Here is a 14,484-nt window from a genome sequence, read left to right as displayed (position 1 = left end):
TCAAATGCCTGATGAACTGAGCTGAAGGCTGTGGCAGAAGGACCAGAGAAAAAGAAAGACTTGGAACATGCGTGGAGAATAGAATCTATAGGACTCAAAACAATTATATGATAGAACTAGCAAGGACATTAGGAAAGGGGAGAAAATGAAGGTGATGCCTAAATGTTTAGCATGAGCAACTAGGTACATGTGGTGCCATTAACCAGGAGGCAGAAGGAGGGGAGAGGCGGTCTTGCTGCCCGAGGTGATCCACAACAGCTGGGGCAAACACTAGCCTAAACAAAAAGCTTGTGAGGAAGAGCTGGAGAATGAGCACCCAGTAAGGACTTACAAAGCTCTGGCAAGTCCTGAGAATGTAGAAGGCCAAATGCATGCTTAGGGCTGTGTGTATACTCAGGAAAAACAAAACAACCAAAAATAACACTGAAATTCTCACCTCCTACTGACCTTAAGGCCCTAAGAAAGCAGGAAAGCAAAGCTAAGGTAGGGTTGTAAGGTGGCTGGTGAGTGTTGAAAGCAGGCCACAGCAAACACACATGCGCCCTTTGCAAAGGCTAAGATTTTTTGGTTCCAAGTACAGGAATACCTCCTTTTATTATGTTTAACTTCATTGCACTTTACAGATTTTGCATGCTTTACAAATTGAAGTTTTGTGACAACCTCACATAAAGCAAGTGTATCAGCACTGTTTTTCCAACAGCATTTACTCACTTCATGTCTCTGTGTCACATCTTAGTAATTCTCATAATATTTCAAATTTTCACTATAATTATATTTCTTACTATGATCTGTGACCAGTGATCTTTGATGTTATTATTTATTGTAATTGTTTTGGGGCACCATGAACCACACCCATATAAATGGAGAGCATAATAATAGATAAATGATGCATGTGTTCTGACTGCCCCATCAGCCGGCTATTCTCTCCTTTTCTCAAGTCTCCCTATTCCCTGAGATACAACAATATTGAAATTAGCCAATTAGGGAGTTCCCACAATGATGCAGCAGAAACAAACCTGATTAGCATCCATGAGGATTTGTGTTCAATTCCTGGCCATGCTCAGTGGGTTAAGGATCTGGCATTGCTGTGGCTATGATATAGACCAGCAACTGTAGCTCCAATTCAACCCCCAGCCAGGATATGCCATGGGTGCAGAAAGAAGGAAGGAAGGAAAGAAAGAAAGAAGGAAGGAAATTAACCAGTTAATAATCTTATGGTGGCATCTAAGTGTTCAAATGAAAGGAAGGGCCACATTGAAAGCTAGACATGATTAAGCTTAGTGAGGAAGGCATGCCAGGCCGAAAGGTAGGCTATTTGCACCAATTAGTCAAACTGTGAATGCAAAGGAAAAGCTCTTGAAGGATATTAAAAGTGCAACTCCAGTGAACATATGAGTGGTAAGAAAGGGAAACAGCATTATTGGTGACATGGAGAAAGTTTTAGTGGATCAAACCAGTCACAACATTCCTTTAAGCCAAAGCCTAATCCAGAGCAAAGCTCTAATTCTCTTCAACTCTTTGAAGGCTGAGAGAGGTTTGGGAGCTGCAGAAGAAAAGTTTGAAGCTAACAGAGGTTTGTTGATGAGGTTTAAAAAAAGAGGCTGTCTCTATCACATAAAAGTGCAAGGTGAAACAGCAAGAACCATTGTAGAAGCTGCAGCAAGTTATTCAGAAGATCTAGCTGAGATAATGAAGGTGGTTACACTAAACAGTGGATTTTCAGTATAGATGAAACAGCCTTATACTGAAAGAAGATGCCATCTAGGACTTTCGTAACTAGAGAGGAGAAGTCAATGCCTGGCTTTAAAGTTTCAAAAGACAGGCTGTCTCTCTTGTTAGGGGCTAATGTAGCTGGTGACTTTAAGTTGAAGCCAGTGCTCATTGGCCATTCTGAAAACCCCAGGACCCTTAAGAATGATGCTAAATCTACTCTGCTTATGCTCTCTAAATGGAACAACAAAGCCTGGATGACAGCACATTGTTTACAACATGGGTTACTCAATATTTAAATCCTTTCAAAATATTTCTGTTTATTGAGCTGGTCACCCAAGAGTTCTGATGGTGATGTACAAGATTAACGCAGTTTTCAACAGTGTTAAGCCTGCTAACACAAGATCCATTCTGCAGTCCATGAATCAAGGAGTACTCTTGATTTTCAAGTCTTATTGTTTAAGAAATACATTTTGTAAGGCTGTAGCTGCCATACATAGTGATTCCTCTGGAGGATCTGGGCAAAGTAAATTGAAAAACTCCTGGAAATGATTCCCCATTATAGATGCCATTAAAAACATTTACGGAGTTCCCACTGTGGCACAATGGGTTAAGAATCCAACTGCAGCAGCTTGTGTGGTTGCAGAGGAGAGGGTTTGATCCCTGGCCCCAGTGCAGTGGGTTTAAGATCCAGAGTTGCCACAGCTCGACTCAGATTCAATCTCTGGGCTGGGAACTTCCATATGCCATGGGTGTGACCATTAAAAAGATGTGTGGAGAGATTGGATCAAGATGGTGGAGGAGTAAGATGTCACACTCATCTTCTCCCACAAACACATCAAAAAAACACATCTGCATGTAAATGACTTGCACAGAACATCTAGTGAATGCTGACATAAGAACTTAAATATCCAAAAAGGGCAAGAAACCCTTGACATAAGTGGGTAGAACAAAAGAAAAAAAAGAGACAGAGAAAAGGAATCATGTTGGGACTAGCATTCCTGAGAGGAAGCTGTGAAAGAGAAAAGGAACCCACACCCTGGGAAGCCACCTAACCAACCAGAAGATCAGTCAAGACAGAGGGACCTCAAAGTTGCCGAGAAAAACACAGCAGCTGGACTGAGGAGGGCAAAGTAGAGTGAGAGCTGCACAGATCATCTGAACCACCACCCTGGACACCACAACCCAAGATGCTTGGGCAGGGGCTGGGCGCTGAGACGCAGGCTCCAGAAGTCAGTCCCAGAGAAAAGACTAGGGTTGGCTGTGTGGCGACCTTAGCCACCTAAGGGGCTAAGGAGCACTGTGCCACAGAAGGGGGAACTGTGTGTTAGGAGCTGGGGAGTGGAATGGCAAGGCAGAGTGAACCTGGGAGAAGGTCTGGACCTGCAGGAGAAGCAAGGCACCATTGTTGGGGAGGGCAAGAAGAAGAAGAATGGACTACCGTAGGAACTTCCCTGTGCATGCGCACACACGCATGGGCTCTCAGAGGATGCAGGCCCTGGGTGGCGAGAAGCCACTTGCTTGGGCTATGGGAGTCTGGGTGCTTCTTGTGCAGGCTATGGGTGACCAGGCACCTCTTGTGTGGGCTAAGGGTGGGGGGGTGCCAAGTGTGACGTGGTGCCTCTGCATGATCTGCAAGCAGCAGGAACAGACCGTGGTGGTTGTCTCAGAGGCCAGAGAGAGGCTCTGCCTGCCACCACTGGGGGCCTGTGAGTGGGCTCCATCTGCAGCCCCAGTCACCTCAGGGGTCAGCAGAAAAAGGGCACTGCAACCGAGCACCACCCATTATTGCTCTCATGCCCCTGGAAATACACTTGCCCTACAGCTGCCCCTGCAAAACACTCTGGGCAGCACCCAGACGCTTGATCACTGTCCCTTCCCAAGACCCTACAACTAGGAGCAGCTGATGCAGCACCTCCCGCATGGGCTAAGTGGGACAGGGTGCTTCTTGCATGGTCTGCAGGTTGCGGGGGCAAACTACCACAGTTATCTCTGACTCCAGAGGTGGGTGTGGCCCACTGCCACTGGGGATCCCTGAACGAGAACCAATTGTAGCCCCAGCCACCTCAGAGGGCACCACAGAGGAAGACACTGCAACAGAACACCACCTGTTGTTGCTCTCACTCCCCTGGGAGCACACCTGCCTTGCTGCTGCCACTGCCTAACACTCCAGGCAGTGCCCACATGCTTCATCTCTGTCACTTCCTAGGATCCTGCAACTAGGAGCAGACTGTGCAGCACCTCCTGTGTGGGCTAAGTGAGATGGGGTGATTCTTGCATGGTCTGTGGAGAAAACCACCACAGTTATCACTGACTCCAGAGGTGGGTGTGGCCTGCTACCACTAGGGGTCCCCAAACAGGCACCACTTGTGGCTCCAATCACTTCAGAGGAGGGCATTGCAATTGAACACTACCTGTTGTTGTTCTCACTCCCCTGGGAACTCACACATCCTGCTGCTGCTACTGCCAAATGTTCTGGGCACCTTGTAAATCTGCCTAAGGCTCATTACCACTTCCCAGAGCCCTGCAACTAGCAGTGGCCCACGCCACCTTCCTGCAGGTCCTTGCTGCTGTTGAGAGCATGGCAACCAGGCATGAACTACTAGCCCCACCCATTGCCTCCTTCTCCCTGGAAACACACTCAGCACCCTGGGGGTAATAGCCTGCTCACACCAAAGAAGGAGACAGCAAATATTCAAACTCCTATGCCAAAAATAAATGGTAACCCCCACAAAATGCAAAGGGGTGCTCTTGTGTAGAAGTAGCCCTCCAAGACTACAGTTTGGCTTCCCTAAACTCACAGAAAAAGAAGAACATAAGCAAGATGAAGAAGCTCAGAAACCATTCCCTGTTAAAGGAACAGAATTCCCATGAAGCAGCAAACAATGAAACAGACCTCCGCAGTCTGACAGACTTTGAGTTCAAAAGGGAGATAGTGAAAATACTCAAGGAATTAAGGCTGAATATCAAGGATTAAGAGTGGATATGAACAGTAATGCAGATTCCTTTAGAAAGGAACTAGAAAATATAAGGAAGAATGTAGAAAAACTAAAATTTAATTTGCAGAGACACAAACTGAGCTAAAGGCACTAAAGAGGAGAATGAATAATGCAGAGGAACGAATTAGTGATTTGGAAGATAGAATAATGGAAATCTCCCAATTAGGACAACAGACAGAAAACCAAAAGAGAAAACATGAAAGCAATATAAGAGATCTATATATAATATAAATTTAGAGATAATATAAAGTGGGCCAATCTACACATAATAGGAATTCCAGAAGGAGAAGAAAAAAGGCGATTTAAAATATATTTGAAGAAATTATGTCTGAAAACTTTCCAAATCTAAAGGAAACTGATATCAAATACAGGAAGCACAGAGGGCCCCAAACAAGTTGAACCAAATAGGACCACACCAACACATTATAATAAAAATGGCAAAAGTTAAATATAAGGAGGGGATTCTAAAGGCAGCAAGAGAAAACTAAAAGGTTAATTATAAGGGAACCATCATGAGGCTATCAGCTGATTTCTCTATGGAAACACTACAGGCCAGAAGGGAGTGGCAAGATATATTTAAAGTGCTGAAAGGAAAAAACTTATAGCCTAGGATACTCTATACAGCAAGAATATCATTTAAAATAGGAGGGGAAATAAAGAATTTCTTCAACAAACAAAAGCTAAAAGAGTATAGCAATACTAAACCCACTCTAAAAGAAATACTGAAAGGGCTTCTCTAAATAAAAAAAGAAGTAAGAAGAAATAGGATGAAGGAAACCACAATTGGAAACCAATCACTTAAATAAGCCAGCATACAGATCTAAAAGGAAAAAAAAAAAAAACTGTCAAAGCAATGATAAACTCAAGCAACAGCAAAAAAGACAAAGATGTTGAAAAAAGACTTCAAAATCATAGAATGTGAGGAAGGAAAGTAAGAAAGTATAGATTCTTTTTTTTTTTTTTTAATAATGTTTGCAGAGTTCCCATCTTGGTTCAGTGGTTAACGAAATCCGACTAGGAACCATGAGGTTGCAGGTTTGATCCCTGGCCTTGCTCAGTGGGTTAAGGATCTGGTGTTGCCGTGAGCTGTGGTGTAGGTTGCAGATGCGGCTCGGATCCCGCGTTGCTGTGTCTCTGGTGTGGGCCAGTGGCTGCAGCTCCAATTAGACCCCTAGCCTGGGAACCTCCATATGCCATGGGAGCTGTCCTAGAAAAAGGCAAAAAAAAGAAAAAAATAATAATGTGTTTGCACCTATATGACTATCAGGCTAAAGCAAGCAGATACAGGAAGGGGTTAACATGCTTAAAAAACAGGGCAACCACTAATCAAAACCAAACATTACATTCACAAAAACTAAAAAGAAAAGTACTCAAGCATAAAATAAATGGAAATCATTCAACCAAAAAAAGAAAGGAAGAAAGAAGAAACATAGAATCAACTGGAAGACAAGGTTTAAAATGGCAATAAATACATATCTATCAATAATCACCTTAAATGTCAATGGAATGAATGCTCCAATCAAAAGACACAGAATGGCAGATTGGATAAAAAAGCAAAAACCTAAAATCTGCTGTCTACAAGAGACTTACCATAGGGCAAAGGACATGTATAGATTGAAACTGAGGGGATAGGAAAAAATATTTCATGCCAATGGACAAGACAGGAAAGCAGAAGTTGCAATACTCATATCAGACAAAATAGACTTTAAAATGAACGCCATAAAGAAAGACAAAGAGGAGTTCCCCTCATGGCACAGTGGAAATGAATCCAACTAGGAACCATGAGGTTTCAGGTTCGATCCCTGGCCTTGCTCAGTGGGTTAAGGATCCAGCATTGCTGTAAGCTGTGGTGTAGGTCACAGATGCGGCTTGGATCTGGCGTGGCTGTGGTTTAGGCCAGTGGCTGCAGCTCTGATTGGACCCCTAGTCTGGGAACCTCCATATGCCAAGGGTGAGGGCCTAAAGAGACAAAAGACCAAAAAAAAAAAAAAAAAAAAAGAAAAGAAAAGAAAGAAAAAAGACAAAGAAAGACACTATTTAATGGTAAAAGGATCCATTCAAGAAGAAGTTATTACAATCGTCAATATATATGCCCCTAATATAGGAACACCCAGATACCTACAATAAATACAGACATAAAAGGAGAAATTGATGGGAATACAATAACAGTAGGAGACTTTAACACCCTACACATTAATGGACACATCCTCTAGACAGAAAATAAGGCAACAGAGATCCTAAATGACACAATAGAAAAGTTAGACTTAATCGACATTTTCAGGACATTTTACATCCAAAAAAAAATCAGAATATACATTCTTCTCAAGTGCACATGGAACATTCTCAAGGATCAAGCACATACTGGGCAAAAAGCTAACCTCAACAAAATTAAGTGTATACAAATTATTTCAAGTATCTTCTCTGACCACACTGGCATGAAAGTAGGAATCAAACACAGGAAAAGAAATGAGAAAAAAATAACTACTTGAAGACTAGACAACATGCTACTAAAAAACCATGGGTCAATGAGGAAATCAAGAAAAATTTAAAAATACCTTGAGACAAACGATAATGAAGACACAACCACTCAAAAATCTATGGGACGCTGCAAAAGCAGTGCTCAGAGGGAATTTCATAGCAATACAGGCCTTCCTCAAAAAAGAAGAAAAATATCATATTGACAACCCTTCACCTAAATGAATTAGAAAAAGAAGAACAAACAAAACCTAAAGTCAGCAGAAGGAAGGAAATCATAAAGATCAGAGAGGAAATAAAATAGAGATTCAAAAAACAGGAAAGGAGTTCCCATTGTGGCTCAGTGGTTAACGAATCTAACTAGGAACATGAGGTTGCAGGTTTGATCCCTGGCCTCACTCAATGAGTTAAGGATCCAGCATTGCTGTAGGCTGTAGTGTAGGTTGCCAATATGGCATGGATCCCGCATTGCTGTGGCTCTGGCATAGGCTGGCAGCTACAACTCCGATGGGAACTCTAGCCTGGGAACCTCCATGTGCCATGGGTGCAGCCCTAGAAAAGACAAAAGGACCAAAAAAAGAAAAAAAGAAAAGAAAAAATCAATTAAACCAAGAGCTGGTTCTTTGAAAAGGTAAATAAAATTGATGAACCTCTTGCCAGACTCACCAAGACAAGGAGAGGAAAAAACCCAAATAAACAAAATAAGAAATGAAAAAGGAGAAATCACAACAGATACTGCAGAAATACAAAAAACCATAAGAGAATACTATGAACAATTGTATGGCAATAAATTTGACAACCTAGAAGAAATGGACAACTTTCTGGAGACTTACAGCCTGCCAAAACTAAATCAAGAAGAAATAGATTAACTGAACAGCCTGATCACTAGAAATGAAACTGAACATGTCGCTTTAAATGCGAATTCTACCAAACATACAAAGAGGAACTTATACCCATTCTCCTTAAACTTTTCCAAAAGGTTGAAGAAGGAACACTCCCAAAGACATTCTATGATGCCACCATTACCCTAATACCAAAACCAGTTAAAGATACCACCAAAAAAGAAAACTATAAGCCAATATCTTTGATGAATATAGATGCAAAAATTCTCAACAAAATATTTGCCAACCAAATCCAACCACATGTAAGAAAGATCATATACCACAACCAAGTGGGATTTATCCCAGGTTCACAAGAATGGTTCGACATAAGCAAATCAATCAACGTCATACACCACATTAACAAAAGAAAAGTCAAAAACCATATATATGATCATCTCAATAGATGCAGAAAAAGCATTTGACAAAGTCCTACAGCCATTCATGATTAAAAATTCTTACCAAAGTGGGTATAGTGGGTACATACCTAACATAATAAAAGCCATTTATGACAAACCCACACAATCAATGAAGAAGAGCTGAAAGCCTTCCCACTAAAATCTGGAACAAGACAAGGATGCCCACTCTCACCACTGCTATTCAACATAGTATTGCAAGTCTTAGCCACAGCAATCAGACAAACAAAAGAAATCAAAAGTATCCACATTGAAAGAGAAGAGGCAAAATTGTCACTGTATGCAGATGACATGATACTATATATAGAAAACCCAAAGGACTCAACCCAAAACCACACGAACTGATCAACAAATTCAGCAAAGTAGCAGGATATAAGATTAACATTCAGAAATCAGTTGCATTTCTGTATACTAACAATGAAATATTAGAAAAGAAATACAAAAATACAATACCTTTTAAAATTGCACCCCAGAAAATTAAATACTTAGTAATAAACCTGACCAAGGAGGTGAAAAACTTATATGCTGAGAACTGTAAAACATCAATCAAGGAAATTAAAGAGGATGCAAAGAAATGGAAAGATAGCCCATGCTTCTGGGTTGGAAAAATTAATATTGTAAAAATGGCCATACTATCCAAAGTAATCTACAGATTCAATGCAATCCCTATCAAATGACCCATGACATTTTTCACAGAACTAGAACAAACAATCCAAAATTTTATATGGAATCCCAAAAGACCCAGAATTGCCCAAACAATTCTGAGAAACAAAAACCAAGCAGGAGTCATCACTCTCCCAGACTTCACGCAATATTACAAAGCCACAGTCATCAAAACAGTGTGGTACTAGTACCAAAATAGACATGCAGACCAATGGAACAGAGTAGAGAACCCAGAAATAAACCAAGACACCTGTGGTCAATTAATCTTTGACAAAGGATACAAGAATATAAAATGGGAAAAATTATTTCCAGCAAGTGGTGCTGGGAAACCTGGACAGCCACAGGTAAATCAATGAAACTGGAACACACCTTCACACCATCCACAAAAATAAACTCAAAATGACTTAAAGACTTACATGTAAGACAAGATAACATCATACTCCTAGAAGAGAACATAGGAAAAACATTCTCTAACATCAACCTTACAAATGTTTTCTCAGGTTAGTCTCCCAAAGCAACAGAAATAAAAGCAGAAATAAACAAATGGGACCTAATCAAACTGACAAGCGTTTGCACAGCAAAGGATACCATAAAAAAAAAACACACAAAAAGACAATTTACAGAATGGGACAAAATAGTCTCAAATGATCCAACTGACAAGGGCCTAATCTCTAAAATATACAAGCAACTTATACAACTCAACAGCAAAAAAGCCAACAACCCAATTGAAAAATTGGCGAAAGCCCTGAATAGACATTTCTCCAAAGAAGATATACAGATGGCCAACAAGCACATGAAAAAATGCTCAACACCACTGATTTTTAGAGACGTGCAAATCAAAACTACCATGAGGTACCACCACACGCCATTCAGAATGGCCACCATTAATAAGTCCACAAATAACAAATACTGGAGAGGGTGTGGAGAAAAGGGAACCATCCTGCACTGTTGGTGGGAATGTATATTGGTACAACCACTATGGAAAACAATATGGAGATACCTCAGAAAACTATACATAGAACTACCATATGACCCAGCAATCCCACTCTTGGGCATATATTCAGACAAAACTTTCCTTGAAAAAGATACGTGCACCCATATGTTCATTGCAGCATTATTCACAATAGCCGAGACATGGAAACAACCTAAACTTCCATCAACAGATGATTGGATTAGGAAGATGTGGTACATGTATATACACAATGGAATACTTCTCAGCCATAAAAAAGAACAAAATGATGCCATTTGCAGCAACATGGATGGAACTAGAGATTCTCATCCTGAGTGAAGTAAGTCAGAAAGAGAAAGACAAATACCATATGATATCACTTACATCTGGAATCTAATATAAGGCACAAATGAACCTTTCCACAGAAATGAAAATCATGGACTTGGAGAACGGACTTGTGGTTGCCAGGGGGAGGGGGAGGGGAGGGAGAGGGGGAGGGAGTGGGATGGATTGGGAATTTGGGGTTAATAGATGAAAACTATTGCCTTTGGAGTGGAAAAGCAATGAGATCCTGCTGTATAGCACTGGGAACTGTATCTAGTTACTTATGATGGAGCATGATAATGTGAGATAAAAGAATATATGAATGTGTGACTGGGTCTCCTTGCCGTACAGTAGAAAATTGACAGAACACTTTAAACCAGGTATAATGGAAACAATAAAAAATCATTATAAAAAATGTGTGATTTATGGGAGGAGGTCAAAGTATCAACATTAACAGGAATTTGGAAGAAGTTGATTTCAACCCTTATGGATGACTTCGAGGGGTTCAGAACTTCAATAGAAACAGTAACTGCAAATGTAGTGGAAATAGAGAACTAGAAGTAGAAGTGTGACTGAATTGCTAAAATCTGATGGACCAAGAAAATGGTTTCTTGAGAGGAATCTACTCCTAGTAAAGATGCTGTGAATTTTGTTGAACAGCAATATAGGATTTAAAATATTGCATAAACTAAGTTGATAAAGCAGCAGCAGGATTTAAGAGGATTGGTTCCAGTTTTGTAAGAAATTCTGCTGTGGGTAAAATGATATCAACAGCATTGCCTGCTGCAGAGAAATTATTCATGAGAGGAAGAGTCAGTCAATGTGGAAATCTTTACTGTATTATTTTAAGAAATTGCCACAGCCACCCCAGCCTTTAGCAACCATCACCCTGATCAGTCTGTAGCCATCAACTTTGAAGCAAGATCCTCCAACAGCAAAAAGGTAATGACTTGCTAAAGGTTCAGATGATGGTTAGCATTTTTTAGCAAAGTATTTTTATTTATTTATGTATTTATTTATTTAGCCTTTTAGGGCCACACCCGTGGCATATGGAGGTTCCCAGGGTAGGGGTCAAATCGAAGCTACAGCTGCCAGGCTACACCACAGCCACAGCAACACAGCATCCAAGCCACGTCTGTGACCTACACCACAGCTCATGGCAACTCTGGATCCTTAACCCAACTGAGCAAGGCCAGGAATCAAGCCTGAAACCTCATGGTTCTTAGATTCATTTCCACTGCACCACAACGGGAACTCCGCAAAGTATTTTTTATTAAGGTCTGTACATTGGTTTATTTTTAGACATGATGCTATTGCATACTTAATAGACTATAGCATTGTGTATACATGACTTTTATATGTACTGGGAAACCAAAAAAATTGTATGACTCATTTTATTGAGAGATCCACTTTATCGTGGTGTCTGGAACCAAACCTGTGATCTCTCTGAGGTATGATTATAATTTAAGGAAATCTCTGCCCAGTCGTTAGCTGACCACTAAGATAACAGAGCAGACTTCAGGGGCCACATAAAAGAAAGAACAGCCCACAAATTAGTCTGTTTAGAAAAGTTACTAAACAATAACAACTGAAATAAGCAGCAAAAGTCCTAGGAAATGGAAAGTTAATACAATTGTTATCACCCAAAATCCTTTTTTTTTTTTTTTTTTTTTTTTTTTTTTTGCTTTTTTAGGGCCACACCTGTGGAATATGGAAGTTCCCAGACTAGGGGTTGCTTTGGAGATGCCAGCCTTTGCCAGAGCCACAGCAATGCCAAATCCTTAACCCACTGAATGAGGCCAGGGATTGACCTGCATCCTCATGGATGCTAGTCAGGCTCATAACTGAGCCACAGCAGGAACTCCCCTAAAGTCCATAATTTACATTAAGTGTCATTCCTGGTGTTGTACATTCTTTGAGTTTTTGCAAATGTATAATGACATGTACCTACCATTACAGTATCATACGGAATAGCTTTATTGCCCTCCATATTCTCTGAACTCCACCTATCCATCCCTTCCTTCCTCTAACCCCAGGCAACCACTCATCATTTTACTATCTCCATAGTTTTGCCTTTTCCAGAATGCCATGTAGTTGAAATCATACAGGATATAGCCTTTCCAGATGAGCTTCTCTCCCTTAGTAATACATATTTAAGTTTCTTCTATGTTCTATTGTGGCTTGATAACTCACTTCTTTTCAATGCTAAAGAATAATATTCCATTTTCTGGATGTACAAGTTTCTTTATCCATTCATCTACCAAAGGACATATCAGTTGCTCTCAAGTTTTGGCAATTATTAATAAAGCTAATATAGGAGTTCCTGTCGTGGCGCAGTGGTTAACAAATCCGACTAGGAACCATGAGGTTGCGGGTTTGATCCCTGCCCTTGCTCAGTGGGTTAACGATCCAGCGTTGCCCTGAGCTGTGGTGTAGGTTGCAGACGTGGCTCGGATCCTGCGTTGATGTGCCTCTGGCGTAGGCCAGGTGGCTACACCTCCGATTAGACCCCTAGCCTGGGAACCTCCATATGCCATGGAAGCGGCCCAAAGAAATAGCAAAAAAATTAAAAAAAATTTTAAATAAATAAATAAATAAAGCTAATATAAACATCTATGCACAAGTTTTTGTTTTTGGCTCAATACCAAAAGCATGATTACTAGATTGTAAGGTAAGTTTTTAAGAAGCCACTAAATGCCTTCTAAAATGGTTCTACCATATTGTATTCTTCTGGCTTCACATACTCAGCAACATTTGGTGTTGTCAATGTTTCTAATTTTGACTATCCTAATAGATGTGTAGTGATACCTTGTTTAAATTTGCAGTTCCCTGATGATATATTATGTTGAACATCTTTTCATATGATTATTTGATATCTGTATATCGCCTTTGGTGAGGTTTCTGTTCATATCTTTTGCCCATTTTTTAATCAGGTTGTGTGTCATTGTTGAGTTGTAAGAAGTCTTTGTATATTTTGGATAGCAGACCTTTATCAGATCTGTCTTTTGCAAATATTTTCTCCCAGTTTGTGGTTTGTCTTCTCCTTCTCTTGACAGTGTCTTTTAAAAGAAGTTTTTAATTTTAATAAAGCTCAACTTATCAATTCTTCCATGGATTTTGCCTTTGGTGTTATATATAGTCATCACTATGCCCAATATCATATAGATTTTTTTCCTGTTATCTTCCAGGAGTTTTATAGTTTTGCATTTCACTCCTAGGTCTGTGATATATTTTTAGTTAATTTTTGTAAAAGATAAAAGGTCTGTGTCTAGATTCATATTTTTGCATATGAATGTCTGCTTGTTCCATCATCATTTGTAGAAAGGTCTATCTTTGCTCCACTGTATTGCCTTTGCTCCTTTGTCAAAGATCAGTTGACTATATTTAAATTAGTATAATTCTGGTCTCTGTAGTCTGTTCCCTTTATCTATATGTCTCTCCTTTCACCAATACCACACTATCTTGATTACTGTTTCTAGTAAGTCTTAAGGTCAGATAGTGTCAGTCTTCTGAGTTTGTTCTTTTCCTTCAATATTGTGTTGGCTATTCTGGGTCTTTTATCCCTCCATATGAATTTAGAATCAATTTGTTGATATCCGCAAAATAACTTATGGAGATTCTATTGAAATTGCATTGAATCTATAGATCAAGTTGGTAAGAACTGATATCTTGGCAATATTGAGTCTTCCGATCCATGAATATGGGACATCTCTCAATTTATTTAGATCTCTGATTTCTTTCATCAGAGAGTTATAGTTTTCTTCATCATGCACATATTTTGTTAGATTTATGCTTAAGTAAGTGTGTCATTTTGGGGGTGTTCTTTTTTTTCAGTTTCAAATTCCACTTGTTCATTGTTGATATATAGGAAAGCCATATACTTTTGCATGTGGACCTGAATCCTGCAATTTTTATTAATTTATTATTAATCCCAGAAAGATGTTTTTGGCAATTATTTCAAATTCTGTATAAATGATCATGTTATCTGTGAACAAAGACAGTTTCTATAGCTTCCTTTTTTACTTTTTTTGCCACACCCGTGGCATGTTGAAGTTTCCAGGCCAGGGATC

This window comes from Sus scrofa, chromosome 8 (assembly GCF_000003025.6).
Source record: "Sus scrofa isolate TJ Tabasco breed Duroc chromosome 8, Sscrofa11.1, whole genome shotgun sequence".
Taxonomy (NCBI): domain Eukaryota; kingdom Metazoa; phylum Chordata; class Mammalia; order Artiodactyla; family Suidae; genus Sus; species Sus scrofa.
Note: the sequence above shows the minus strand (reverse complement) of the source record.